This window comes from Ambystoma mexicanum, chromosome 2q (assembly GCF_040938575.1).
Source record: "Ambystoma mexicanum isolate Mex_15411 chromosome 2q, UKY_AmexF1_1, whole genome shotgun sequence".
NCBI classification, from domain to species: Eukaryota; Metazoa; Chordata; class Amphibia; order Caudata; family Ambystomatidae; genus Ambystoma; species Ambystoma mexicanum.
In genome coordinates this window covers 128,192,044-128,218,468 of record NC_090924.1, presented here as the reverse complement: position 1 = coordinate 128,218,468, position 26,425 = coordinate 128,192,044, and the positions used below count along the sequence as shown (strand labels likewise).

Sequence of the window (26,425 nt, the reverse complement as noted above, 5' to 3'; positions counted from 1 at the left end):
CCATTGACATCAGGGTGGAAGGTGCTTGCGATACACTGTTCCTTCCTTCCTTCCTTCCTTCCTTTATTCCTCTTATGCTGTTTATGTAATAAGAGGGGACGATACACAGAAGAGAGAAAGTGGCCCAACACACTAGACTAGCAGTCTTCTGATCAATCTGCAGCTGGCAAGGTGGGGGAGAGCCTTTATTTTGCACCTGCTGGGATCTGCATTGGCAGAAGCTCTGAGGGCTGGGCCTTTCCTTTTGCCTGTAAAAACAAAAAGCAGCCCTCCTCCCTCCAGCCCTGAGAGCATGGGCGTGACACTGGAAAAAGCAGCATCTCCCCTTTGGTAAAGATGACCATTGCACAGCTGCTCACTCAGAGCTCGATCGTGCTCGATCAGGCGAGATATATTTAGGTCACCAGCAAAGTCTGTTCTCTTTTCTTGCGTAGGGTGAGCATTCACAGAGCCCAGCTTCGTTGACAAGAGTGCAAAAGGTGTATACTAAAAGCTTTCTGCTTTACTTGAGCGCCATGGCCGTTATTATATTTTGGCTGCTCCAAGCAATCTCTGTCCAGCCGATGCAAATTTCCAGCTCAAATTTTCCCAGCACTCAAAAAGTCCCTCCTCCCGCCAGCTCTGCTTTCAGGAAGTTCAGCAGAAGCAGTCCAACTTCTGTTCTCACTTCAGAGGAAAAGCTTTCTCGGGCCAGAGAAAGCCAGGGAATCACTGTACCGGCAAGTGCATTTCTTACAACTGGTAATCCCTCAGAACACAGAAATGAAGAAGCTGTATATGAAAATGTATTATTTCTTTGGTACACTAACCTATGTAACTAATATGGACCATTTCAGAGGACGGAGCGGACCCAACTGTGATCCCAGAGACCCAAATACCCAGCAGTAGGGAAAATAAATCCTCTCTGTGCTCTGCAACATTACATACACAAAATGCAAGCGCGTGCATTTTTTTATTGGCCCCATATACAGAATACATGTGAGGATGCTTGCCTTCCCAGTGTATTTCTCAAGCCCTTGAGAGCATATGCTATTTCCATGGGAACGCAAATAAGTTCATACTTTACATTTGTGTGTGACAAAAGGGGAAAAAAACTATTTTGTGTAAAATGCCAGCAGAGAGTGTTTCTGCCCGGTCTCGAACCGGGGACCTTTCGCGTGTGAGGCGAACGTGATAACCACTACACTACAGAAACAGCTGCTTGCTCACCTTTGTAGGGACTGGGAGAACAGGTGCAAAGGGCAGTGCAAGTGGACCTGCTTAAAGACTAATCAAATGCCTTGCGCCTGAAGCTCACACAATCCAGCCTAAAACATACGTCCTATCAAGCATGCGCACATATACAAGTATGCCAGCTGAGGGCCTATGCAGCGTACAGAGGGAAGGACATATTTCCACTTTGAGATCGGACGGCCAAAACTCACAAGCAAATCAAGGAATGTTACTGAGAGCTAACAGAGAACACAAAGTGCTTGTCGCAAGGACATGGCACGCAAAGAGGTTCAGGAAGTGAATTGTTCATCGACTACTGCTTACCGAGAAAACCAGAGAGTCTGTCCAATGAAAATAACATTGAAAAAACAAAAAAAAGGAGCTCAAGTTAACCACTTTGATTGGGCTCGTCCGGGATTTGAACCCGGGACCTCTCGCACCCAAAGCGAGAATCATACCCCTAGACCAACGAGCCACGGTCCTTTGAGCATTTGACGGAATTGTCCTCAGTGTTTGCACCCCCCTTAGGATTCGAGGCCAAGAATGCCTATTCCTGAAGTTTGTTCCTGCCGCTGAAAGCCTTGTCGGTGTATGAGCCAAATGAATGCCCCAGTCGGCACGCTCTGACTGTCTTCACAGGTCTCCTCCTCATCCCGAAGGTTGGTGGCCCATTGACATCAGGGTGGAAGGTGCTTGCGATACACTGTTCCTTCCTTCCTTCCTTCCTTCCTTTATTCCTCTTATGCTGTTTATGTAATAAGAGGGGACGATACACAGAAGAGAGAAAGTGGCCCAACACACTAGACTAGCAGTCTTCTGATCAATCTGCAGCTGGCAAGGTGGGGGAGAGCCTTTATTTTGCACCTGCTGGGATCTGCATTGGCAGAAGCTCTGAGGGCTGGGCCTTTCCTTTTGCCTGTAAAAACAAAAAGCAGCCCTCCTCCCTCCAGCCCTGAGAGCATGGGCGTGACACTGGAAAAAGCAGCATCTCCCCTTTGGTAAAGATGACCATTGCACAGCTGCTCACTCAGAGCTCGATCGTGCTCGATCAGGCGAGATATATTTAGGTCACCAGCAAAGTCTGTTCTCTTTTCTTGCGTAGGGTGAGCATTCACAGAGCCCAGCTTCGTTGACAAGAGTGCAAAAGGTGTATACTAAAAGCTTTCTGCTTTACTTGAGCGCCATGGCCGTTATTATATTTTGGCTGCTCCAAGCAATCTCTGTCCAGCCGATGCAAATTTCCAGCTCAAATTTTCCCAGCACTCAAAAAGTCCCTCCTCCCGCCAGCTCTGCTTTCAGGAAGTTCAGCAGAAGCAGTCCAACTTCTGTTCCCACTTCAGAGGAAAAGCTTTCTCGGGCCAGAGAAAGCCAGGGAATCACTGTACCGGCAAGTGCATTTCTTACAACTGGTAATCCCTCAGAACACAGAAATGAAGAAGCTGTATATGAAAATGTATTATTTCTTTGGTACACTAACCTATGTAACTAATATGGACCATTTCAGAGGACGGAGCGGACCCAACTGTGATCCCAGAGACCCAAATACCCAGCAGTAGGGAAAATAAATCCTCTCTGTGCTCTGCAACATTACATACACAAAATGCAAGCGCGTGCATTTTTTTATTGGCCCCATATACAGAATACATGTGAGGATGCTTGCCTTCCCAGTGTATTTCTCAAGCTCTTGAGAGCATATGCTATTTCCATGGGAACGCAAATAAGTTCATACTTTACATTTGTGTGTGACAAAAGGGGAAAAAAACTATTTTGTGTAAAATGCCAGCAGAGAGTGTTTCTGCCCGGTCTCGAACCGGGGACCTTTCGCGTGTGAGGCGAACGTGATAACCACTACACTACAGAAACAGCTGCTTGCTCACCTTTGTAGGGACTGGGAGAACAGGTGCAAAGGGCAGTGCAAGTGGACCTGCTTAAAGACTAATCAAATGCCTTGCGCCTGAAGCTCACACAATCCAGCCTAAAACATACGTCCTATCAAGCATGCGCACATATACAAGTATGCCAGCTGAGGGCCTATGCAGCGTACAGAGGGAAGGACATATTTCCACTTTGAGATCGGACGGCCAAAACTCACAAGCAAATCAAGGAATGTTACTGAGAGCTAACAGAGAACACAAAGTGCTTGTCGCAAGGACATGGCACGCAAAGAGGTTCAGGAAGTGAATTGTTCATCGACTACTGCTTACCGAGAAAACCAGAGAGTCTGTCCAATGAAAATAACATTGAAAAAACAAAAAAAAGGAGCTCAAGTTAACCACCTTGATTGGGCTCGTCCGGGATTTGAACCCGGGACCTCTCGCACCCAAAGCGAGAATCATACCCCTAGACCAACGAGCCACGGTCCTTTGAGCATTTGACGGAATTGTCCTCAGCGTTTGCACCCCCCTTAGGATTCGAGGCCAAGAATGCCTATTCCTGAAGTTTGTTCCTGCCGCTGAAAGCCTTGTCGGTGTATGAGCCAAATGAATGCCCCAGTCGGCACGCTCTGACTGTCTTCACAGGTCTCCTCCTCATCCCGAAGGTTGGTGGCCCATTGACATCAGGGTGGAAGGTGCTTGCGATACACTGTTCCTTCCTTCCTTCCTTCCTTCCTTTATTCCTCTTATGCTGTTTATGTAATAAGAGGGGACGATACACAGAAGAGAGAAAGTGGCCCAACACACTAGACTAGCAGTCTTCTGATCAATCTGCAGCTGGCAAGGTGGGGGAGAGCCTTTATTTTGCACCTGCTGGGATCTGCATTGGCAGAAGCTCTGAGGGCTGGGCCTTTCCTTTTGCCTGTAAAAACAAAAAGCAGCCCTCCTCCCTCCAGCCCTGAGAGCATGGGCGTGACACTGGAAAAAGCAGCATCTCCCCTTTGGTAAAGATGACCATTGCACAGCTGCTCACTCAGAGCTCGATCGTGCTCGATCAGGTGAGATATATTTAGGTCACCAGCAAAGTCTGTTCTCTTTTCTTGCGTAGGGTGAGCATTCACAGAGCCCAGCTTCGTTGACAAGAGTGCAAAAGGTGTATACTAAAAGCTTTCTGCTTTACTTGAGCGCCATGGCCGTTATTATATTTTGGCTGCTCCAAGCAATCTCTGTCCAGCCGATGCAAATTTCCAGCTCAAATTTTCCCACCACTCAAAAAGTCCCTCCTCCCGCCAGCTCTGCTTTCAGGAAGTTCAGCAGAAGCAGTCCAACTTCTGTTCCCACTTCAGAGGAAAAGCTTTCTCGGGCCAGAGAAAGCCAGGGAATCACTGTACCGGCAAGTGCATTTCTTACAACTGGTAATCCCTCAGAACACAGAAATGAAGAAGCTGTATATGAAAATGTATTATTTCTTTGGTACACTAACCTATGTAACTAATATGGACCATTTCAGAGGACGGAGCGGACCCAACTGTGATCCCAGAGACCCAAATACCCAGCAGTAGGGAAAATAAATCCTCTCTGTGCTCTGCAACATTACATACACAAAATGCAAGCGCGTGCATTTTTTTATTGGCCCCATATACAGAATACATGTGAGGATGCTTGCCTTCCCAGTGTATTTCTCAAGCTCTTGAGAGCATATGCTATTTCCATGGGAACGCAAATAAGTTCATACTTTACATTTGTGTGTGACAAAAGGGGAAAAAAACTATTTTGTGTAAAATGCCAGCAGAGAGTGTTTCTGCCCGGTCTCGAACCGGGGGGACCTTTCGCGTGTGAGGCGAACGTGATAACCACTACACTACAGAAACAGCTGCTTGCTCACCTTTGTAGGGACTGGGAGAACAGGTGCAAAGGGCAGTGCAAGTGGACCTGCTTAAAGACTAATCAAATGCCTTGCGCCTGAAGCTCACACAATCCAGCCTAAAACATACGTCCTATCAAGCATGCGCACATATACAAGTATGCCAGCTGAGGGCCTATGCAGCGTACAGAGGGAAGGACATATTTCCACTTTGAGATCGGACGGCCAAAACTCACAAGCAAATCAAGGAATGTTACTGAGAGCTAACAGAGAACACAAAGTGCTTGTCGCAAGGACATGGCACGCAAAGAGGTTCAAGAAGTGAATTGTTCATCGACTACTGCTTACCGAGAAAACCAGAGAGTCTGTCCAATGAAAATAACATTGAAAAAACAAAAAAAAGGAGCTCAAGTTAACCACCTTGATTGGGCTCGTCCGGGATTTGAACCCGGGACCTCTCGCACCCAAAGCGAGAATCATACCCCTAGACCAACGAGCCACGGTCCTTTGAGCATTTGACGGAATTGTCCTCAGCGTTTGCACCCCCCTTAGGATTCGAGGCCAAGAATGCCTATTCCTGAAGTTTGTTCCTGCCGCTGAAAGCCTTGTCGGTGTATGAGCCAAATGAATGCCCCAGTCGGCACGCTCTGACTGTCTTCACAGGTCTCCTCCTCATCCCGAAGGTTGGTGGCCCATTGACATCAGGGTGGAAGGTGCTTGCGATACACTGTTCCTTCCTTCCTTCCTTCCTTCCTTTATTCCTCTTATGCTGTTTATGTAATAAGAGGGGACGATACACAGAAGAGAGAAAGTGGCCCAACACACTAGACTAGCAGTCTTCTGATCAATCTGCAGCTGGCAAGGTGGGGGAGAGCCTTTATTTTGCACCTGCTGGGATCTGCATTGGCAGAAGCTCTGAGGGCTGGGCCTTTCCTTTTGCCTGTAAAAACAAAAAGCAGCCCTCCTCCCTCCAGCCCTGAGAGCATGGGCGTGACACTGGAAAAAGCAGCATCTCCCCTTTGGTAAAGATGACCATTGCACAGCTGCTCACTCAGAGCTCGATCGTGCTCGATCAGGCGAGATATATTTAGGTCACCAGCAAAGTCTGTTCTCTTTTCTTGCGTAGGGTGAGCATTCACAGAGCCCAGCTTCGTTGACAAGAGTGCAAAAGGTGTATACTAAAAGCTTTCTGCTTTACTTGAGCGCCATGGCCGTTATTATATTTTGGCTGCTCCAAGCAATCTCTGTCCAGCCGATGCAAATTTCCAGCTCAAATTTTCCCAGCACTCAAAAAGTCCCTCCTCCCGCCAGCTCTGCTTTCAGGAAGTTCAGCAGAAGCAGTCCAACTTCTGTTCCCACTTCAGAGGAAAAGCTTTCTCGGGCCAGAGAAAGCCAGGGAATCACTGTACCGGCAAGTGCATTTCTTACAACTGGTAATCCCTCAGAACACAGAAATGAAGAAGCTGTATATGAAAATGTATTATTTCTTTGGTACACTAACCTATGTAACTAATATGGACCATTTCAGAGGACGGAGCGGACCCAACTGTGATCCCAGAGACCCAAATACCCAGCAGTAGGGAAAATAAATCCTCTCTGTGCTCTGCAACATTACATACACAAAATGCAAGCGCGTGCATTTTTTTATTGGCCCCATATACAGAATACATGTGAGGATGCTTGCCTTCCCAGTGTATTTCTCAAGCTCTTGAGAGCATATGCTATTTCCATGGGAACGCAAATAAGTTCATACTTTACATTTGTGTGTGACAAAAGGGGAAAAAAACTATTTTGTGTAAAATGCCAGCAGAGAGTGTTTCTGCCCGGTCTCGAACCGGGGACCTTTCGCGTGTGAGGCTAACGTGATAACCACTACACTACAGAAACAGCTGCTTGCTCACCTTTGTAGGGACTGGGAGAACAGGTGCAAAGGGCAGTGCAAGTGGACCTGCTTAAAGACTAATCAAATGCCTTGCGCCTGAAGCTCACACAATCCAGCCTAAAACATACGTCCTATCAAGCATGCGCACATATACAAGTATGCCAGCTGAGGGCCTATGCAGCGTACAGAGGGAAGGACATATTTCCACTTTGAGATCGGACGGCCAAAACTCACAAGCAAATCAAGGAATGTTACTGAGAGCTAACAGAGAACACAAAGTGCTTGTCGCAAGGACATGGCACGCAAAGAGGTTCAGGAAGTGAATTGTTCATCGACTACTGCTTACCGAGAAAACCAGAGAGTCTGTCCAATGAAAATAACATTGAAAAAACAAAAAAAAGGAGCTCAAGTTAACCACCTTGATTGGGCTCGTCCGGGATTTGAACCTGGGACCTCTCGCACCCAAAGCGAGAATCATACCCCTAGACCAACGAGCCACGGTCTTTTGAGCATTTGACGGAATTGTCCTCAGCGTTTGCACCCCCCTTAGGATTCGAGGCCAAGAATGCCTATTCCTGAAGTTTGTTCCTGCCGCTGAAAGCCTTGTCGGTGTATGAGCCAAATGAATGCCCCAGTCGGCACGCTCTGACTGTCTTCACAGGTCTCCTCCTCATCCCGAAGGTTGGTGGCCCATTGACATCAGGGTGGAAGGTGCTTGCGATACACTGTTCCTTCCTTCCTTCCTTCCTTCCTTTATTCCTCTTATGCTGTTTATGTAATAAGAGGGGACGATACACAGAAGAGAGAAAGTGGCCCAACACACTAGACTAGCAGTCTTCTGATCAATCTGCAGCTGGCAAGGTGGGGGAGAGCCTTTATTTTGCACCTGCTGGGATCTGCATTGGCAGAAGCTCTGAGGGCTGGGCCTTTCCTTTTGCCTGTAAAAACAAAAAGCAGCCCTCCTCCCTCCAGCCCTGAGAGCATGGGCGTGACACTGGAAAAAGCAGCATCTCCCCTTTGGTAAAGATGACCATTGCACAGCTGCTCACTCAGAGCTCGATCGTGCTCGATCAGGCGAGATATATTTAGGTCACCAGCAAAGTCTGTTCTCTTTTCTTGCGTAGGGTGAGCATTCACAGAGCCCAGCTTCGTTGACAAGAGTGCAAAAGGTGTATACTAAAAGCTTTCTGCTTTACTTGAGCGCCATGGCCGTTATTATATTTTGGCTGCTCCAAGCAATCTCTGTCCAGCCGATGCAAATTTCCAGCTCAAATTTTCCCAGCACTCAAAAAGTCCCTCCTCCCGCCAGCTCTGCTTTCAGGAAGTTCAGCAGAAGCAGTCCAACTTCTGTTCCCACTTCAGAGGAAAAGCTTTCTCTGGCCAGAGAAAGCCAGGGAATCACTGTACCGGCAAGTGCATTTCTTACAACTGGTAATCCCTCAGAACACAGAAATGAAGAAGCTGTATATGAAAATGTATTATTTCTTTGGTACACTAACCTATGTAACTAATATGGACCATTTCAGAGGACGGAGCGGACCCAACTGTGATCCCAGAGACCCAAATACCCAGCAGTAGGGAAAATAAATCCTCTCTGTGCTCTGCAACATTACATACACAAAATGCAAGCGCGTGCATTTTTTTATTGGCCCCATATACAGAATACATGTGAGGATGCTTGCCTTCCCAGTGTATTTCTCAAGCTCTTGAGAGCATATGCTATTTCCATGGGAACGCAAATAAGTTCATACTTTACATTTGTGTGTGACAAAAGGGGAAAAAAACTATTTTGTGTAAAATGCCAGCAGAGAGTGTTTCTGCCCGGTCTCGAACCGGGGACCTTTCGCGTGTGAGGCGAACGTAATAACCACTACACTACAGAAACAGCTGCTTGCTCACCTTTGTAGGGACTGGGAGAACAGGTGCAAAGGGCAGTGCAAGTGGACCTGCTTAAAGACTAATCAAATGCCTTGCGCCTGAAGCTCACACAATCCAGCCTAAAACATACGTCCTATCAAGCATGCGCACATATACAAGTATGCCAGCTGAGGGCCTATGCAGCGTACAGAGGGAAGGACATATTTCCACTTTGAGATCGGACGGCCAAAACTCACAAGCAAATCAAGGAATGTTACTGAGAGCTAACAGAGAACACAAAGTGCTTGTCGCAAGGACATGGCACGCAAAGAGGTTCAGGAAGTGAATTGTTCATCGACTACTGCTTACCGAGAAAACCAGAGAGTCTGTCCAATGAAAATAACATTGAAAAAACAAAAAAAAGGAGCTCAAGTTAACCACCTTGATTGGGCTCGTCCGGGATTTGAACCCGGGACCTCTCGCACCCAAAGCGAGAATCATACCCCTAGACCAACGAGCCACGGTCCTTTGAGCATTTGACGGAATTGTCCTCAGCGTTTGCACCCCCCTTAGGATTCGAGGCCAAGAATGCCTATTCCTGAAGTTTGTTCCTGCCGCTGAAAGCCTTGTCGGTGTATGAGCCAAATGAATGCCCCAGTCGGCACGCTCTGACTGTCTTCACAGGTCTCCTCCTCATCCCGAAGGTTGGTGGCCCATTGACATCAGGGTGGAAGGTGCTTGCGATACACTGTTCCTTCCTTCCTTCCTTTATTCCTCTTATGCTGTTTATGTAATAAGAGGGGACGATACACAGAAGAGAGAAAGTGGCCCAACACACTAGACTAGCAGTCTTCTGATCAATCTGCAGCTGGCAAGGTGGGGGAGAGCCTTTATTTTGCACCTGCTGGGATCTGCATTGGCAGAAGCTCTGAGGGCTGGGCCTTTCCTTTTGCCTGTAAAAACAAAAAGCAGCCCTCCTCCCTCCAGCCCTGAGAGCATGGGCGTGACACTGGAAAAAGCAGCATCTCCCCTTTGGTAAAGATGACCATTGCACAGCTGCTCACTCAGAGCTCGATCGTGCTCGATCAGGCGAGATATATTTAGGTCACCAGCAAAGTCTGTTCTCTTTTCTTGCGTAGGGTGAGCATTCACAGAGCCCAGCTTCGTTGACAAGAGTGCAAAAGGTGTATACTAAAAGCTTTCTGCTTTACTTGAGCGCCATGGCCGTTATTATATTTTGGCTGCTCCAAGCAATCTCTGTCCAGCCGATGCAAATTTCCAGCTCAAATTTTCCCAGCACTCAAAAAGTCCCTCCTCCCGCCAGCTCTGCTTTCAGGAAGTTCAGCAGAAGCAGTCCAACTTCTGTTCCCACTTCAGAGGAAAAGCTTTCTCGGGCCAGAGAAAGCCAGGGAATCACTGTACCGGCAAGTGCATTTCTTACAACTGGTAATCCCTCAGAACACAGAAATGAAGAAGCTGTATATGAAAATGTATTATTTCTTTGGTACACTAACCTATGTAACTAATATGGACCATTTCAGAGGACGGAGCGGACCCAACTGTGATCCCAGAGACCCAAATACCCAGCAGTAGGGAAAATAAATCCTCTCTGTGCTCTGCAACATTACATACACAAAATGCAAGCGCGTGCATTTTTTTATTGGCCCCATATACAGAATACATGTGAGGATGCTTGCCTTCCCAGTGTATTTCTCAAGCTCTTGAGAGCATATGCTATTTCCATGGGAACGCAAATAAGTTCATACTTTACATTTGTGTGTGACAAAAGGGGAAAAAAACTATTTTGTGTAAAATGCCAGCAGAGAGTGTTTCTGCCCGGTCTCGAACCGGGGGGACCTTTCGCGTGTGAGGCGAACGTGATAACCACTACACTACAGAAACAGCTGCTTGCTCACCTTTGTAGGGACTGGGAGAACAGGTGCCTGCTTAAAGACTAATCAAATGCCTTGCGCCTGAAGCTCACACAATCTAGCCTAAAACATACGTCCTATCAAGCATGCGCACATATACAAGTATGCCAGCTGAGGGCCTATGCAGCGTACAGAGGGAAGGACATATTTCCACTTTGAGATCGGACGGCCAAAACTCACAAGCAAATCAAGGAATGTTACTGAGAGCTAACAGAGAACACAAAGTGCTTGTCGCAAGGACATGGCACGCAAAGAGGTTCAGGAAGTGAATTGTTCATCGACTACTGCTTACCGAGAAAACCAGAGAGTCTGTCCAATGAAAATAACATTGAAAAAACAAAAAAAAGGAGCTCAAGTTAACCACCTTGATTGGGCTCATCCGGGATTTGAACCCGGGACCTCTCGCACCCAAAGCGAGAATCATACCCCTAGACCAACGAGCCACGGTCCTTTGAGCATTTGACGGAATTGTCCTCAGCGTTTGCACCCCCCTTAGGATTCGAGGCCAAGAATGCCTATTCCTGAAGTTTGTTCCTGCCGCTGAAAGCCTTGTCGGTGTATGAGCCAAATGAATGCCCCAGTCGGCACGCTCTGACTGTCTTCACAGGTCTCCTCCTCATCCCGAAGGTTGGTGGCCCATTGACATCAGGGTGGAAGGTGCTTGCGATACACTGTTCCTTCCTTCCTTCCTTCCTTCCTTTATTCCTCTTATGCTGTTTATGTAATAAGAGGGGACGATACACAGAAGAGAGAAAGTGGCCCAACACACTAGACTAGCAGTCTTCTGATCAATCTGCAGCTGGCAAGGTGGGGGAGAGCCTTTATTTTGCACCTGCTGGGATCTGCATTGGCAGAAGCTCTGAGGGCTGGGCCTTTCCTTTTGCCTGTAAAAACAAAAAGCAGCCCTCCTCCCTCCAGCCCTGAGAGCATGGGCGTGACACTGGAAAAAGCAGCATCTCCCCTTTGGTAAAGATGACCATTGCACAGCTGCTCACTCAGAGCTCGATCGTGCTCGATCAGGCGAGATATATTTAGGTCACCAGCAAAGTCTGTTCTCTTTTCTTGCGTAGGGTGAGCATTCACAGAGCCCAGCTTCGTTGACAAGAGTGCAAAAGGTGTATACTAAAAGCTTTCTGCTTTACTTGAGCGCCATGGCCGTTATTATATTTTGGCTGCTCCAAGCAATCTCTGTCCAGCCGATGCAAATTTCCAGCTCAAATTTTCCCAGCACTCAAAAAGTCCCTCCTCCCGCCAGCTCTGCTTTCAGGAAGTTCAGCAGAAGCAGTCCAACTTCTGTTCCCACTTCAGAGGAAAAGCTTTCTCGGGCCAGAGAAAGCCAGGGAATCACTGTACCGGCAAGTGCATTTCTTACAACTGGTAATCCCTCAGAACACAGAAATGAAGAAGCTGTATATGAAAATGTATTATTTCTTTGGTACACTAACCTATGTAACTAATATGGACCATTTCAGAGGACGGAGCGGACCCAACTGTGATCCCAGAGACCCAAATACCCAGCAGTAGGGAAAATAAATCCTCTCTGTGCTCTGCAACATTACATACACAAAATGCAAGCGCGTGCATTTTTTTATTGGCCCCATATACAGAATACATGTGAGGATGCTTGCCTTCCCAGTGTATTTCTCAAGCTCTTGAGAGCATATGCTATTTCCATGGGAACGCAAATAAGTTCATACTTTACATTTGTGTGTGACAAAAGGGGAAAAAAACTATTTTGTGTAAAATGCCAGCAGAGAGTGTTTCTGCCCGGTCTCGAACCTGGGACCTTTCGCGTGTGAGGCGAACGTGATAACCACTACACTACAGAAACAGCTGCTTGCTCACCTTTGTAGGGACTGGGAGAACAGGTGCAAAGGGCAGTGCAAGTGGACCTGCTTAAAGACTAATCAAATGCCTTGCGCCTGAAGCTCACACAATCCAGCCTAAAACATACGTCCTATCAAGCATGCGCACATATACAAGTATGCCAGCTGAGGGCCTATGCAGCGTACAGAGGGAAGGACATATTTCCACTTTGAGATCGGACGGCCAAAACTCACAAGCAAATCAAGGAATGTTACTGAGAGCTAACAGAGAACACAAAGTGCTTGTCGCAAGGACATGGCACGCAAAGAGGTTCAGGAAGTGAATTGTTCATCGACTACTGCTTACCGAGAAAACCAGAGAGTCTGTCCAATGAAAATAACATTGAAAAAACAAAAAAAAGGAGCTCAAGTTAACCACCTTGATTGGGCTCGTCCGGGATTTGAACCCGGGACCTCTCGCACCCAAAGCGAGAATCATACCCCTAGACCAACGAGCCACGGTCCTTTGAGCATTTGACGGAATTGTCCTCAGCGTTTGCACCCCCCTTAGGATTCGAGGCCAAGAATGCCTATTCCTGAAGTTTGTTCCTGCCGCTGAAAGCCTTGTCGGTGTATGAGCCAAATGAATGCCCCAGTCGGCACGCTCTGACTGTCTTCACAGGTCTCCTCCTCATCCCGAAGGTTGGTGGCCCATTGACATCAGGGTGGAAGGTGCTTGCGATACACTGTTCCTTCCTTCCTTCCTTCCTTCCTTTATTCCTCTTATGCTGTTTATGTAATAAGAGGGGACGATACACAGAAGAGAGAAAGTGGCCCAACACACTAGACTAGCAGTCTTCTGATCAATCTGCAGCTGGCAAGGTGGGGGAGAGCCTTTATTTTGCACCTGCTGGGATCTGCATTGGCAGAAGCTCTGAGGGCTGGGCCTTTCCTTTTGCCTGTAAAAACAAAAAGCAGCCCTCCTCCCTCCAGCCCTGAGAGCATGGGCGTGACACTGGAAAAAGCAGCATCTCCCCTTTGGTAAAGATGACCATTGCACAGCTGCTCACTCAGAGCTCGATCGTGCTCGATCAGGCGAGATATATTTAGGTCACCAGCAAAGTCTGTTCTCTTTTCTTGCGTAGGGTGAGCATTCACAGAGCCCAGCTTCGTTGACAAGAGTGCAAAAGGTGTATACTAAAAGCTTTCTGCTTTACTTGAGCGCCATGGCCGTTATTATATTTTGGCTGCTCCAAGCAATCTCTGTCCAGCCGATGCAAATTTCCAGCTCAAATTTTCCCAGCACTCAAAAAGTCCCTCCTCCCGCCAGCTCTGCTTTCAGGAAGTTCAGCAGAAGCAGTCCAACTTCTGTTCCCACTTCAGAGGAAAAGCTTTCTCGGGCCAGAGAAAGCCAGGGAATCACTGTACCGGCAAGTGCATTTCTTACAACTGGTAATCCCTCAGAACACAGAAATGAAGAAGCTGTATATGAAAATGTATTATTTCTTTGGTACACTAACCTATGTAACTAATATGGACCATTTCAGAGGACGGAGCGGACCCAACTGTGATCCCAGAGACCCAAATACCCAGCAGTAGGGAAAATAAATCCTCTCTGTGCTCTGCAACATTACATACACAAAATGCAAGCGCGTGCATTTTTTTATTGGCCCCATATACAGAATACATGTGAGGATGCTTGCCTTCCCAGTGTATTTCTCAAGCTCTTGAGAGCATATGCTATTTCCATGGGAACGCAAATAAGTTCATACTTTACATTTGTGTGTGACAAAAGGGGAAAAAAACTATTTTGTGTAAAATGCCAGCAGAGAGTGTTTCTGCCCGGTCTCGAACCGGGGGGACCTTTCGCGTGTGAGGCGAACGTGATAACCACTACACTACAGAAACAGCTGCTTGCTCACCTTTGTAGGGACTGGGAGAACAGGTGCAAAGGGCAGTGCAAGTGGACCTGCTTAAAGACTAATCAAATGCCTTGCGCCTGAAGCTCACACAATCCAGCCTAAAACATACGTCCTATCAAGCATGCGCACATATACAAGTATGCCAGCTGAGGGCCTATGCAGCGTACAGAGGGAAGGACATATTTCCACTTTGAGATCGGACGGCCAAAACTCACAAGCAAATCAAGGAATGTTACTGAGAGCTAACAGAGAACACAAAGTGCTTGTCGCAAGGACATGGCACGCAAAGAGGTTCAGGAAGTGAATTGTTCATCGACTACTGCTTACCGAGAAAACCAGAGAGTCTGTCCAATGAAAATAACATTGAAAAAACAAAAAAAAGGAGCTCAAGTTAACCACCTTGATTGGGCTCGTCCGGGATTTGAACCCTGGACCTCTCGCACCCAAAGCGAGAATCATACCCCTAGACCAACGAGCCACGGTCCTTTGAGCATTTGACGGAATTGTCCTCAGCGTTTGCACCCCCCTTAGGATTCGAGGCCAAGAATGCCTATTCCTGAAGTTTGTTCCTGCCGCTGAAAGCCTTGTCGGTGTATGAGCCAAATGAATGCCCCAGTCGGCACGCTCTGACTGTCTTCACAGGTCTCCTCCTCATCCCGAAGGTTGGTGGCCCATTGACATCAGGGTGGAAGGTGCTTGCGATACACTGTTCCTTCCTTCCTTCCTTTATTCCTCTTATGCTGTTTATGTAATAAGAGGGGACGATACACAGAAGAGAGAAAGTGGCCCAACACACTAGACTAGCAGTCTTCTGATCAATCTGCAGCTGGCAAGGTGGGGGAGAGCCTTTATTTTGCACCTGCTGGGATCTGCATTGGCAGAAGCTCTGAGGGCTGGGCCTTTCCTTTTGCCTGTAAAAACAAAAAGCAGCCCTCCTCCCTCCAGCCCTGAGAGCATGGGCGTGACACTGGAAAAAGCAGCATCTCCCCTTTGGTAAAGATGACCATTGCACAGCTGCTCACTCAGAGCTCGATCGTGCTCGATCAGGCGAGATATATTTAGGTCACCAGCAAAGTCTGTTCTCTTTTCTTGCGTAGGGTGAGCATTCACAGAGCCCAGCTTCGTTGACAAGAGTGCAAAAGTTGTATACTAAAAGCTTTCTGCTTTACTTGAGCGCCATGGCCGTTATTATATTTTGGCTGCTCCAAGCAATCTCTGTCCAGCCGATGCAAATTTCCAGCTCAAATTTTCCCAGCACTCAAAAAGTCCCTCCTCCCGCCAGCTCTGCTTTCAGGAAGTTCAGCAGAAGCAGTCCAACTTCTGTTCCCACTTCAGAGGAAAAGCTTTCTCGGGCCAGAGAAAGCCAGGGAATCACTGTACCGGCAAGTGCATTTCTTACAACTGGTAATCCCTCAGAACACAGAAATGAAGAAGCTGTATATGAAAATGTATTATTTCTTTGGTACACTAACCTATGTAACTAATATGGACCATTTCAGAGGACGGAGCGGACCCAACTGTGATCCCAGAGACCCAAATACCCAGCAGTAGGGAAAATAAATCCTCTCTGTGCTCTGCAACATTACATACACAAAATGCAAGCGCGTGCATTTTTTTATTGGCCCCATATACAGAATACATGTGAGGATGCTTGCCTTCCCAGTGTATTTCTCAAGCTCTTGAGAGCATATGCTATTTCCATGGGAACGCAAATAAGTTCATACTTTACATTTGTGTGTGACAAAAGGGGAAAAAAACTATTTTGTGTAAAATGCCAGCAGAGAGTGTTTCTGCCCGGTCTCGAACCGGGGGGACCTTTCGCGTGTGAGGCGAACGTGATAACCACTACACTACAGAAACAGCTGCTTGCTCACCTTTGTAGGGACTGGGAGAACAGGTGCAAAGGGCAGTGCAAGTGGACCTGCTTAAAGACTAATCAAATGCCTTGCGCCTGAAGCTCACACAATCTAGCCTAAAACATACGTCCTATCAAGCATGCGCACATATACAAGTATGCCAGCTGAGGGCCTATGCAGCGTACAGAGGGAAGGACATATTTCTACTTTGAGATCGGACGGCCAAAACTCACAAGCAAATCAAGGAATGTTACTGAGAGCTAACAGAGAACACAAAGTGCTTGTCGCAAGGACATGGCACGCAAAGAGGTTCAGGAAGTGAATTGTTCATCGACTACTGCTTACCGAGAAAACCAGAGAGTCTGTCCAATGAAAATAACATTGAAAAAACAAAAAAAGGAGCTCAAGTTAACCACCTTGATTGGGCTCATCCGGGATTTGAACCCGGGACCTCTCGCACCCAAAGGGAGAATCATACCCCTAGACCAACGAGCCACGGTCCTTTGAGCATTTGACGGAATTGTCCTCAGCGTTTGCACCCCCCTTAGGATTCGAGGCCAAGAATGCCTATTCCTGAAGTTTGTTCCTGCCGCTGAAAGCCTTGTCGGTGTATGAGCCAAATGAATGCCCCAGTCGGCACGCTCTGACTGTCTTCACAGGTCTCCTCCTCATCCCGAAGGTTGGTGGCCCATTGACATCAGGGTGGAAGGTGCTTGCGATACACTGTTCCTTCCTTCCTTCCTTCCTTCCTTCCTTTATTCCTCTTATGCTGTTTATGTAATAAGAGGGGACGATACACAGAAGAGAGAAAGTGGCCCAACACACTAGACTAGCAGTCTTCTGATCAATCTGCAGCTGGCAAGGTGGGGGAGAGCCTTTATTTTGCACCTGCTGGGATCTGCATTGGCAGAAGCTCTGAGGGCTGGGCCTTTCCTTTTGCCTGTAAAAACAAAAAGCAGCCCTCCTCCCTCCAGCCCTGAGAGCATGGGCGTGACACTGGAAAAAGCAGCATCTCCCCTTTGGTAAAGATGACCATTGCACAGCTGCTCACTCAGAGCTCGATCGTGCTCGATCAGGCGAGATATATTTAGGTCACCAGCAAAGTCTGTTCTCTTTTCTTGCGTAGGGTGAGCATTCACAGAGCCCAGCTTCGTTGACAAGAGTGCAAAAGGTGTATACTAAAAGCTTTCTGCTTTACTTGAGCGCCATGGCCGTTATTATATTTTGGCTGCTCCAAGCAATCTCTGTCCAGCCGATGCAAATTTCCAGCTCAAATTTTCCCAGCACTCAAAAAGTCCCTCCTCCCGCCAGCTCTGCTTTCAGGAAGTTCAGCAGAAGCAGTCCAACTTCTGTTCCCACTTCAGAGGAAAAGCTTTCTCGGGCCAGAGAAAGCCAGGGAATCACTGTACCGGCAAGTGCATTTCTTACAACTGGTAATCCCTCAGAACACAGAAATGAAGAAGCTGTATATGAAAATGTATTATTTCTTTGGTACACTAACCTATGTAACTAATATGGACCATTTCAGAGGACGGAGCGGACCCAACTGTGATCCCAGAGACCCAAATACCCAGCAGTAGGGAAAATAAATCCTCTCTGTGCTCTGCAACATTACATACACAAAATGCAAGCGCGTGCATTTTTTTATTGGCCCCATATACAGAATACATGTGAGGATGCTTGCCTTCCCAGTGTATTTCTCAAGCTCTTGAGAGCATATGCTATTTCCATGGGAACGCAAATAAGTTCATACTTTACATTTGTGTGTGACAAAAGGGGAAAAAAACTATTTTGTGTAAAATGCCAGCAGAGAGTGTTTCTGCCCGGTCTCGAACCGGGGACCTTTCGCGTGTGAGGCGAACGTGATAACCACTACACTACAGAAACAGCTGCTTGCTCACCTTTGTAGGGACTGGGAGAACAGGTGCAAAGGGCAGTGCAAGTGGACCTGCTTAAAGACTAATCAAATGCCTTGCGCCTGAAGCTCACACAATCCAGCCTAAAACATACGTCCTATCAAGCATGCGCACATATACAAGTATGCCAGCTGAGGGCCTATGCAGCGTACAGAGGGAAGGACATATTTCCACTTTGAGATCGGACGGCCAAAACTCACAAGCAAATCAAGGAATGTTACTGAGAGCTAACAGAGAACACAAAGTGCTTGTCGCAAGGACATGGCACGCAAAGAGGTTCAGGAAGTGAATTGTTCATCGACTACTGCTTACCGAGAAAACCAGAGAGTCTGTCCAATGAAAATAACATTGAAAAAACAAAAAAAAGGAGCTCAAGTTAACCACCTTGATTGGGCTCGTCCGGGATTTGAACCCGGGACCTCTCGCACCCAAAGCGAGAATCATACCCCTAGACCAACGAGCCACGGTCCTTTGAGCATTTGACGGAATTGTCCTCAGCGTTTGCACCCCCCTTAGGATTCGAGGCCAAGAATGCCTATTCCTGAAGTTTGTTCCTGCCGCTGAAAGCCTTGTCGGTGTATGAGCCAAATGAATGCCCCAGTCGGCACGCTCTGACTGTCTTCACAGGTCTCCTCCTCATCCCGAAGGTTGGTGGCCCATTGACATCAGGGTGGAAGGTGCTTGCGATACACTGTTCCTTCCTTCCTTCCTTTATTCCTCTTATGCTGTTTATGTAATAAGAGGGGACGATACACAGAAGAGAGAAAGTGGCCCAACACACTAGACTAGCAGTCTTCTGATCAATCTGCAGCTGGCAAGGTGGGGGAGAGCCTTTATTTTGCACCTGCTGGGATCTGCATTGGCAGAAGCTCTGAGGGCTGGGCCTTTCCTTTTGCCTGTAAAAACAAAAAGCAGCCCTCCTCCCTCCAGCCCTGAGAGCATGGGCGTGACACTGGAAAAAGCAGCATCTCCCCTTTGGTAAAGATGACCATTGCACAGCTGCTCACTCAGAGCTCGATCGTGCTCGATCAGGCGAGATATATTTAGGTCACCAGCAAAGTCTGTTCTCTTTTCTTGCGTAGGGTGAGCATTCACAGAGCCCAGCTTCGTTGACAAGAGTGCAAAAGGTGTATACTAAAAGCTTTCTGCTTTACTTGAGCGCCATGGCCGTTATTATATTTTGGCTGCTCCAAGCAATCTCTGTCCAGCCGATGCAAATTTCCAGCTCAAATTTTCCCAGCACTCAAAAAGTCCCTCCTCCCGCCAGCTCTGCTTTCAGGAAGTTCAGCAGAAGCAGTCCAACTTCTGTTCCCACTTCAGAGGAAAAGCTTTCTCGGGCCAGAGAAAGCCAGGGAATCACTGTACCGGCAAGTGCATTTCTTACAACTGGTAATCCCTCAGAACACAGAAATGAAGAAGCTGTATATGAAAATGTATTATTTCTTTGGTACACTAACCTATGTAACTAATATGGACCATTTCAGAGGACGGAGCGGACCCAACTGTGATCCCAGAGACCCAAATACCCAGCAGTAGGGAAAATAAATCCTCTCTGTGCTCTGCAACATTACATACACAAAATGCAAGCGCGTGCATTTTTTTATTGGCCCCATATACAGAATACATGTGAGGATGCTTGCCTTCCCAGTGTATTTCTCAAGCTCTTGAGAGCATATGCTATTTCCATGGGAACGCAAATAAGTTCATACTTTACATTTGTGTGTGACAAAAGGGGAAAAAAACTATTTTGTGTAAAATGCCAGCAGAGAGTGTTTCTGCCCGGTCTCGAACCGGGGGGACCTTTCGCGTGTGAGGCGAACGTGATAACCACTACACTACAGAAACAGCTGCTTGCTCACCTTTGTAGGGACTGGGAGAACAGGTGCCTGCTTAAAGACTAATCAAATGCCTTGCGCCTGAAGCTCACACAATCTAGCCTAAAACATACGTCCTATCAAGCATGCGCACATATACAAGTATGCCAGCTGAGGGCCTATGCAGCGTACAGAGGGAAGGACATATTTCCACTTTGAGATCGGACGGCCAAAACTCACAAGCAAATCAAGGAATGTTACTGAGAGCTAACAGAGAACACAAAGTGCTTGTCGCAAGGACATGGCACGCAAAGAGGTTCAGGAAGTGAATTGTTCATCGACTACTGCTTACCGAGAAAACCAGAGAGTCTGTCCAATGAAAATAACATTGAAAAAACAAAAAAAGGAGCTCAAGTTAACCACCTTGATTGGGCTCATCCGGGATTTGAACCCGGGACCTCTCGCACCCAAAGGGAGAATCATACCCCTAGACCAACGAGCCACGGTCCTTTGAGCATTTGACGGAATTGTCCTCAGCGTTTGCACCCCCCTTAGGATTCGAGGCCAAGAATGCCTATTCCTGAAGTTTGTTCCTGCCGCTGAAAGCCTTGTCGGTGTATGAGCCAAATGAATGCCCCAGTCGGCACGCTCTGACTGTCTTCACAGGTCTCCTCCTCATCCCGAAGGTTGGTGGCCCATTGACATCAGGGTGGAAGGTGCTTGCGATACACTGTTCCTTCCTTCCTTCCTTCCTTCCTTTATTCCTCTTATGCTGTTTATGTAATAAGAGGGGACGATACACAGAAGAGAGAAAGTGGCCCAACACACTAGACTAGCAGTCTTCTGATCAATCTGCAGCTGGCAAGGTGGGGGAGAGCCTTTATTTTGCACCTGCTGGGATCTGCATTGGCAGAAGCTCTGAGGGCTGGGCCTTTCCTTTTGCCTGTAAAAACAAAAAGCAGCCCTCCTCCCTCCAGCCCTGAGAGCATGGGCGTGACACTGGAAAAAGCAGCATCTCCCCTTTGGTAAAGATGACCATTGCACAGCTGCTCACTCAGAGCTCGATCGTGCTCGATCAGGCGAGATATATTTAGGTCACCAGCAAAGTCTGTTCTCTTTTCTTGCGTAGGGTGAGCATTCACAGAGCCCAGCTTCGTTGACAAGAGTGCAAAAGGTGTATACTAAAAGCTTTCTGCTTTACTTGAGCGCCATGGCCGTTATTATATTTTGGCTGCTCCAAGCAATCTCTGTCCAGCCGATGCAAATTTCCAGCTCAAATTTTCCCAGCACTCAAAAAGTCCCTCCTCCCGCCAGCTCTGCTTTCAGGAAGTTCAGCAGAAGCAGTCCAACTTCTGTTCCCACTTCAGAGGAAAAGCTTTCTCGGGCCAGAGAAAGCCAGGGAATCACTGTACCGGCAAGTGCATTTCTTACAACTGGTAATCCCTCAGAACACAGAAATGAAGAAGCTGTATATGAAAATGTATTATTTCTTTGGTACACTAACCTATGTAACTAATATGGACCATTTCAGAGGACGGAGCGGACCCAACTGTGATCCCAGAGACCCAAATACCCAGCAGTAGGGAAAATAAATCCTCTCTGTGCTCTGCAACATTACATACACAAAATGCAAGCGCGTGCATTTTTTTATTGGCCCCATATACAGAATACATGTGAGGATGCTTGCCTTCCCAGTGTATTTCTCAAGCTCTTGAGAGCATATGCTATTTCCATGGGAACGCAAATAAGTTCATACTTTACATTTGTGTGTGACAAAAGGGGAAAAAAACTATTTTGTGTAAAATGCCAGCAGAGAGTGTTTCTGCCCGGTCTCGAACCGGGGACCTTTCGCGTGTGAGGCGAACGTGATAACCACTACACTACAGAAACAGCTGCTTGCTCACCTTTGTAGGGACTGGGAGAACAGGTGCAAAGGGCAGTGCAAGTGGACCTGCTTAAAGACTAATCAAATGCCTTGCGCCTGAAGCTCACACAATCCAGCCTAAAACATACGTCCTATCAAGCATGCGCACATATACAAGTATGCCAGCTGAGGGCCTATGCAGCGTACAGAGGGAAGGACATATTTCCACTTTGAGATCGGACGGCCAAAACTCACAAGCAAATCAAGGAATGTTACTGAGAGCTAACAGAGAACACAAAGTGCTTGTCGCAAGGACATGGCACGCAAAGAGGTTCAGGAAGTGAATTGTTCATCGACTACTGCTTACCGAGAAAACCAGAGAGTCTGTCCAATGAAAATAACATTGAAAAAACAAAAAAAAGGAGCTCAAGTTAACCACCTTGATTGGGCTCGTCCGGGATTTGAACCCGGGACCTCTCGCACCCAAAGCGAGAATCATACCCCTAGACCAACGAGCCACGGTCCTTTGAGCATTTGACGGAATTGTCCTCAGCGTTTGCACCCCCCTTAGGATTCGAGGCCAAGAATGCCTATTCCTGAAGTTTGTTCCTGCCGCTGAAAGCCTTGTCGGTGTATGAGCCAAATGAATGCCCCAGTCGGCACGCTCTGACTGTCTTCACAGGTCTCCTCCTCATCCCGAAGGTTGGTGGCCCATTGACATCAGGGTGGAAGGTGCTTGCGATACACTGTTCCTTCCTTCCTTCCTTCCTTCCTTTATTCCTCTTATGCTGTTTATGTAATAAGAGGGGACGATACACAGAAGAGAGAAAGTGGCCCAACACACTAGACTAGCAGTCTTCTGATCAATCTGCAGCTGGCAAGGTGGGGGAGAGCCTTTATTTTGCACCTGCTGGGATCTGCATTGGCAGAAGCTCTGAGGGCTGGGCCTTTCCTTTTGCCTGTAAAAACAAAAAGCAGCCCTCCTCCCTCCAGCCCTGAGAGCATGGGCGTGACACTGGAAAAAGCAGCATCTCCCCTTTGGTAAAGATGACCATTGCACAGCTGCTCACTCAGAGCTCGATCGTGCTCGATCAGGCGAGATATATTTAGGTCACCAGCAAAGTCTGTTCTCTTTTCTTGCGTAGGGTGAGCATTCACAGAGCCCAGCTTCGTTGACAAGAGTGCAAAAGGTGTATACTAAAAGCTTTCTGCTTTACTTGAGCGCCATGGCCGTTATTATATTTTGGCTGCTCCAAGCAATCTCTGTCCAGCCGATGCAAATTTCCAGCTCAAATTTTCCCAGCACTCAAAAAGTCCCTCCTCCCGCCAGCTCTGCTTTCAGGAAGTTCAGCAGAAGCAGTCCAACTTCTGTTCCCACTTCAGAGGAAAAGCTTTCTCGGGCCAGAGAAAGCCAGGGAATCACTGTACCGGCAAGTGCATTTCTTACAACTGGTAATCCCTCAGAACACAGAAATGAAGAAGCTGTATATGAAAATGTATTATTTCTTTGGTACACTAACCTATGTAACTAATATGGACCATTTCAGAGGACGGAGCGGACCCAACTGTGATCCCAGAGACCCAAATACCCAGCAGTAGGGAAAATAAATCCTCTCTGTGCTCTGCAACATTACATACACAAAATGCAAGCGCGTGCATTTTTTTATTGGCCCCATATACAGAATACATGTGAGGATGCTTGCCTTCCCAGTGTATTTCTCAAGCTCTTGAGAGCATATGCTATTTCCATGGGAACGCAAATAAGTTCATACTTTACATTTGTGTGTGACAAAAGGGGAAAAAAACTATTTTGTGTAAAATGCCAGCAGAGAGTGTTTCTGCCCGGTCTCGAACCGGGGACCTTTCGCGTGTGAGGAGAACGTGATAACCACTACACTACAGAAACAGCTGCTTGCTCACCTTTGTAGGGACTGGGAGAACAGGTGCAAAGGGCAGTGCAAGTGGACCTGCTTAAAGACTAATCAAATGCCTTGCGCCTGAAGCTCACACAATCCAGCCTAAAACATACGTCCTATCAAGCATGCGCACATATACAAGTATGCCAGCTGAGGGCCTATGCAGCGTACAGAGGGAAGGACATATTTCCACTTTGAGATCGGACGGCCAAAACTCACAAGCAAATCAAGGAATGTTACTGAGAGCTAACAGAGAACACAAAGTGCTTGTCGCAAGGACATGGCACGCAAAGAGGTTCAGGAAGTGAATTGTTCATCGACTACTGCTTACCGAGAAAACCAGAGAGTCTGTCCAATGAAAATAACATTGAAAAAACAAAAAAAAGGAGCTCAAGTTAACCACATTGATTGGGCTCGTCCGGGATTTGAACCCGGGACCTCTCGCACCCAAAGCGAGAATCATACCCCTAGACCAACGAGCCACAGTCCTTTGAGCATTTGACGGAATTGTCCTCAGCGTTTGCACCCCCCTTAGGATTCGAGGCCAAGAATGCCTATTCCTGAAGTTTGTTCCTGCCGCTGAAAGCCTTGTCGGTGTATGAGCCAAATGAATGCCCCAGTCGGCACGCTCTGACTGTCTTCACAGGTCTCCTCCTCATCCCGAAGGTTGGTGGCCCATTGACATCAGGGTGGAAGGTGCTTGCGATACACTGTTCCTTCCTTCCTTCCTTCCTTCCTTTATTCCTCTTATGCTGTTTATGTAATAAGAGGGGACGATACACAGAAGAGAGAAAGTGGCCCAACACACTAGACTAGCAGTCTTCTGATCAATCTGCAGCTGGCAAGGTGGGGGAGAGCCTTTATTTTGCACCTGCTGGGATCTGCATTGGCAGAAGCTCTGAGGGCTGGGCCTTTCCTTTTGCCTGTAAAAACAAAAAGCAGCCCTCCTCCCTCCAGCCCTGAGAGCATGGGCGTGACACTGGAAAAAGCAGCATCTCCCCTTTGGTAAAGATGACCATTGCACAGCTGCTCACTCAGAGCTCGATCGTGCTCGATCAGGCGAGATATATTTAGGTCACCAGCAAAGTCTGTTCTCTTTTCTTGCGTAGGGTGAGCATTCACAGAGCCCAGCTTCGTTGACAAGAGTGCAAAAGGTGTATACTAAAAGCTTTCTGCTTTACTTGAGCGCCATGGCCGTTATTATATTTTGGCTGCTCCAAGCAATCTCTGTCCAGCCGATGCAAATTTCCAGCTCAAATTTTCCCAGCACTCAAAAAGTCCCTCCTCCCGCCAGCTCTGCTTTCAGGAAGTTCAGCAGAAGCAGTCCAACTTCTGTTCCCACTTCAGAGGAAAAGCTTTCTCGGGCCAGAGAAAGCCAGGGAATCACTGTACCGGCAAGTGCATTTCTTACAACTGGTAATCCCTCAGAACACAGAAATGAAGAAGCTGTATATGAAAATGTATTATTTCTTTGGTACACTAACCTATGTAACTAATATGGACCATTTCAGAGGACGGAGCGGACCCAACTGTGATCCCAGAGACCCAAATACCCAGCAGTAGGGAAAATAAATCCTCTCTGTGCTCTGCAACATTACATACACAAAATGCAAGCGCGTGCATTTTTTTATTGGCCCCATATACAGAATACATGTGAGGATGCTTGCCTTCCCAGTGTATTTCTCAAGCTCTTGAGAGCATATGCTATTTCCATGGGAACGCAAATAAGTTCATACTTTACATTTGTGTGTGACAAAAGGGGAAAAAAACTATTTTGTGTAAAATGCCAGCAGAGAGTGTTTCTGCCCCGTCTCGAACCGGGGACCTTTCGCGTGTGAGGCGAACGTGATAACCACTACACTACAGAAACAGCTGCTTGCTCACCTTTGTAGGGACTGGGAGAACAGGTGCAAAGGGCAGTGCAAGTGGACCTGCTTAAAGACTAATCAAATGCCTTGCGCCTGAAGCTCACACAATCCAGCCTAAAACATACGTCCTATCAAGCATGCGCACATATACAAGTATGCCAGCTGAGGGCCTATGCAGCGTACAGAGGGAAGGACATATTTCCACTTTGAGATCGGACGGCCAAAACTCACAAGCAAATCAAGGAATGTTACTGAGAGCTAACAGAGAACACAAAGTGCTTGTCGCAAGGACATGGCACGCAAAGAGGTTCAGGAAGTGAATTGTTCATCGACTACTGCTTACCGAGAAAACCAGAGAGTCTGTCCAATGAAAATAACATTGAAAAAACAAAAAAAAGGAGCTCAAGTTAACCACTTTGATTGGGCTCGTCCGGGATTTGAACCCGGGACCTCTCGCACCCAAAGCGAGAATCATACCCCTAGACCAACGAGCCACGGTCCTTTGAGCATTTGACGGAATTGTCCTCAGTGTTTGCACCCCCCTTAGGATTCGAGGCCAAGAATGCCTATTCCTGAAGTTTGTTCCTGCCGCTGAAAGCCTTGTCGGTGTATGAGCCAAATGAATGCCCCAGTCGGCACGCTCTGACTGTCTTCACAGGTCTCCTCCTCATCCCGAAGGTTGGTGGCCCATTGACATCAGGGTGGAAGGTGCTTGCGATACACTGTTCCTTCCTTCCTTCCTTCCTTCCTTTATTCCTCTTATGCTGTTTATGTAATAAGAGGGGACGATACACAGAAGAGAGAAAGTGGCCCAACACACTAGACTAGCAGTCTTCTGATCAAT

The 26,425-nt window shown here is 47.4% G+C and overlaps 22 non-coding genes across 22 annotated transcripts; all 22 read right to left on the bottom strand.

The window, feature by feature from the left end:
- Positions 1 to 1,122: 1,122 nt before the first annotated feature.
- Positions 1,123 to 1,195, bottom strand: TRNAV-CAC (transfer RNA valine (anticodon CAC)). Its single transcript has one exon. It is a non-coding gene; the product is annotated as a tRNA-Val (tRNA).
- A 420-nt stretch (positions 1,196 to 1,615) lies between these two features.
- TRNAP-UGG (transfer RNA proline (anticodon UGG)) lies at positions 1,616 to 1,687 on the bottom strand. The gene has a single exon. It is a non-coding gene; the product is annotated as a tRNA-Pro (tRNA).
- Positions 1,688 to 3,002: 1,315 nt separating this feature from the next.
- Positions 3,003 to 3,075, bottom strand: TRNAV-CAC (transfer RNA valine (anticodon CAC)). Its single transcript has one exon. It is a non-coding gene; the product is annotated as a tRNA-Val (tRNA).
- Positions 3,076 to 3,495: 420 nt separating this feature from the next.
- TRNAP-UGG (transfer RNA proline (anticodon UGG)) lies at positions 3,496 to 3,567 on the bottom strand. Its single transcript has one exon. It is a non-coding gene; the product is annotated as a tRNA-Pro (tRNA).
- A 1,315-nt stretch (positions 3,568 to 4,882) lies between these two features.
- On the bottom strand, positions 4,883 to 4,957 carry TRNAV-CAC (transfer RNA valine (anticodon CAC)). Its single transcript has one exon. It is a non-coding gene; the product is annotated as a tRNA-Val (tRNA).
- Positions 4,958 to 5,377: 420 nt separating this feature from the next.
- TRNAP-UGG (transfer RNA proline (anticodon UGG)) lies at positions 5,378 to 5,449 on the bottom strand. Its single transcript has one exon. It is a non-coding gene; the product is annotated as a tRNA-Pro (tRNA).
- A 3,195-nt stretch (positions 5,450 to 8,644) lies between these two features.
- Positions 8,645 to 8,717, bottom strand: TRNAV-CAC (transfer RNA valine (anticodon CAC)). The gene has a single exon. It is a non-coding gene; the product is annotated as a tRNA-Val (tRNA).
- A 420-nt stretch (positions 8,718 to 9,137) lies between these two features.
- On the bottom strand, positions 9,138 to 9,209 carry TRNAP-UGG (transfer RNA proline (anticodon UGG)). The gene has a single exon. It is a non-coding gene; the product is annotated as a tRNA-Pro (tRNA).
- A 1,307-nt stretch (positions 9,210 to 10,516) lies between these two features.
- TRNAV-CAC (transfer RNA valine (anticodon CAC)) lies at positions 10,517 to 10,591 on the bottom strand. The gene has a single exon. It is a non-coding gene; the product is annotated as a tRNA-Val (tRNA).
- A 400-nt stretch (positions 10,592 to 10,991) lies between these two features.
- TRNAP-UGG (transfer RNA proline (anticodon UGG)) lies at positions 10,992 to 11,063 on the bottom strand. Its single transcript has one exon. It is a non-coding gene; the product is annotated as a tRNA-Pro (tRNA).
- A 1,315-nt stretch (positions 11,064 to 12,378) lies between these two features.
- On the bottom strand, positions 12,379 to 12,451 carry TRNAV-CAC (transfer RNA valine (anticodon CAC)). Its single transcript has one exon. It is a non-coding gene; the product is annotated as a tRNA-Val (tRNA).
- Positions 12,452 to 12,871: 420 nt separating this feature from the next.
- TRNAP-UGG (transfer RNA proline (anticodon UGG)) lies at positions 12,872 to 12,943 on the bottom strand. Its single transcript has one exon. It is a non-coding gene; the product is annotated as a tRNA-Pro (tRNA).
- A 1,315-nt stretch (positions 12,944 to 14,258) lies between these two features.
- TRNAV-CAC (transfer RNA valine (anticodon CAC)) lies at positions 14,259 to 14,333 on the bottom strand. The gene has a single exon. It is a non-coding gene; the product is annotated as a tRNA-Val (tRNA).
- Positions 14,334 to 14,753: 420 nt separating this feature from the next.
- Positions 14,754 to 14,825, bottom strand: TRNAP-UGG (transfer RNA proline (anticodon UGG)). The gene has a single exon. It is a non-coding gene; the product is annotated as a tRNA-Pro (tRNA).
- A 1,307-nt stretch (positions 14,826 to 16,132) lies between these two features.
- On the bottom strand, positions 16,133 to 16,207 carry TRNAV-CAC (transfer RNA valine (anticodon CAC)). The gene has a single exon. It is a non-coding gene; the product is annotated as a tRNA-Val (tRNA).
- Positions 16,208 to 18,017: 1,810 nt separating this feature from the next.
- On the bottom strand, positions 18,018 to 18,090 carry TRNAV-CAC (transfer RNA valine (anticodon CAC)). The gene has a single exon. It is a non-coding gene; the product is annotated as a tRNA-Val (tRNA).
- Positions 18,091 to 18,510: 420 nt separating this feature from the next.
- On the bottom strand, positions 18,511 to 18,582 carry TRNAP-UGG (transfer RNA proline (anticodon UGG)). The gene has a single exon. It is a non-coding gene; the product is annotated as a tRNA-Pro (tRNA).
- Positions 18,583 to 19,889: 1,307 nt separating this feature from the next.
- TRNAV-CAC (transfer RNA valine (anticodon CAC)) lies at positions 19,890 to 19,964 on the bottom strand. The gene has a single exon. It is a non-coding gene; the product is annotated as a tRNA-Val (tRNA).
- Positions 19,965 to 21,750: 1,786 nt separating this feature from the next.
- TRNAV-CAC (transfer RNA valine (anticodon CAC)) lies at positions 21,751 to 21,823 on the bottom strand. The gene has a single exon. It is a non-coding gene; the product is annotated as a tRNA-Val (tRNA).
- Positions 21,824 to 22,243: 420 nt separating this feature from the next.
- TRNAP-UGG (transfer RNA proline (anticodon UGG)) lies at positions 22,244 to 22,315 on the bottom strand. Its single transcript has one exon. It is a non-coding gene; the product is annotated as a tRNA-Pro (tRNA).
- A 1,808-nt stretch (positions 22,316 to 24,123) lies between these two features.
- On the bottom strand, positions 24,124 to 24,195 carry TRNAP-UGG (transfer RNA proline (anticodon UGG)). The gene has a single exon. It is a non-coding gene; the product is annotated as a tRNA-Pro (tRNA).
- Positions 24,196 to 26,003: 1,808 nt separating this feature from the next.
- TRNAP-UGG (transfer RNA proline (anticodon UGG)) lies at positions 26,004 to 26,075 on the bottom strand. Its single transcript has one exon. It is a non-coding gene; the product is annotated as a tRNA-Pro (tRNA).
- Between the last annotated feature and the right edge of the window lie 350 nt (positions 26,076 to 26,425).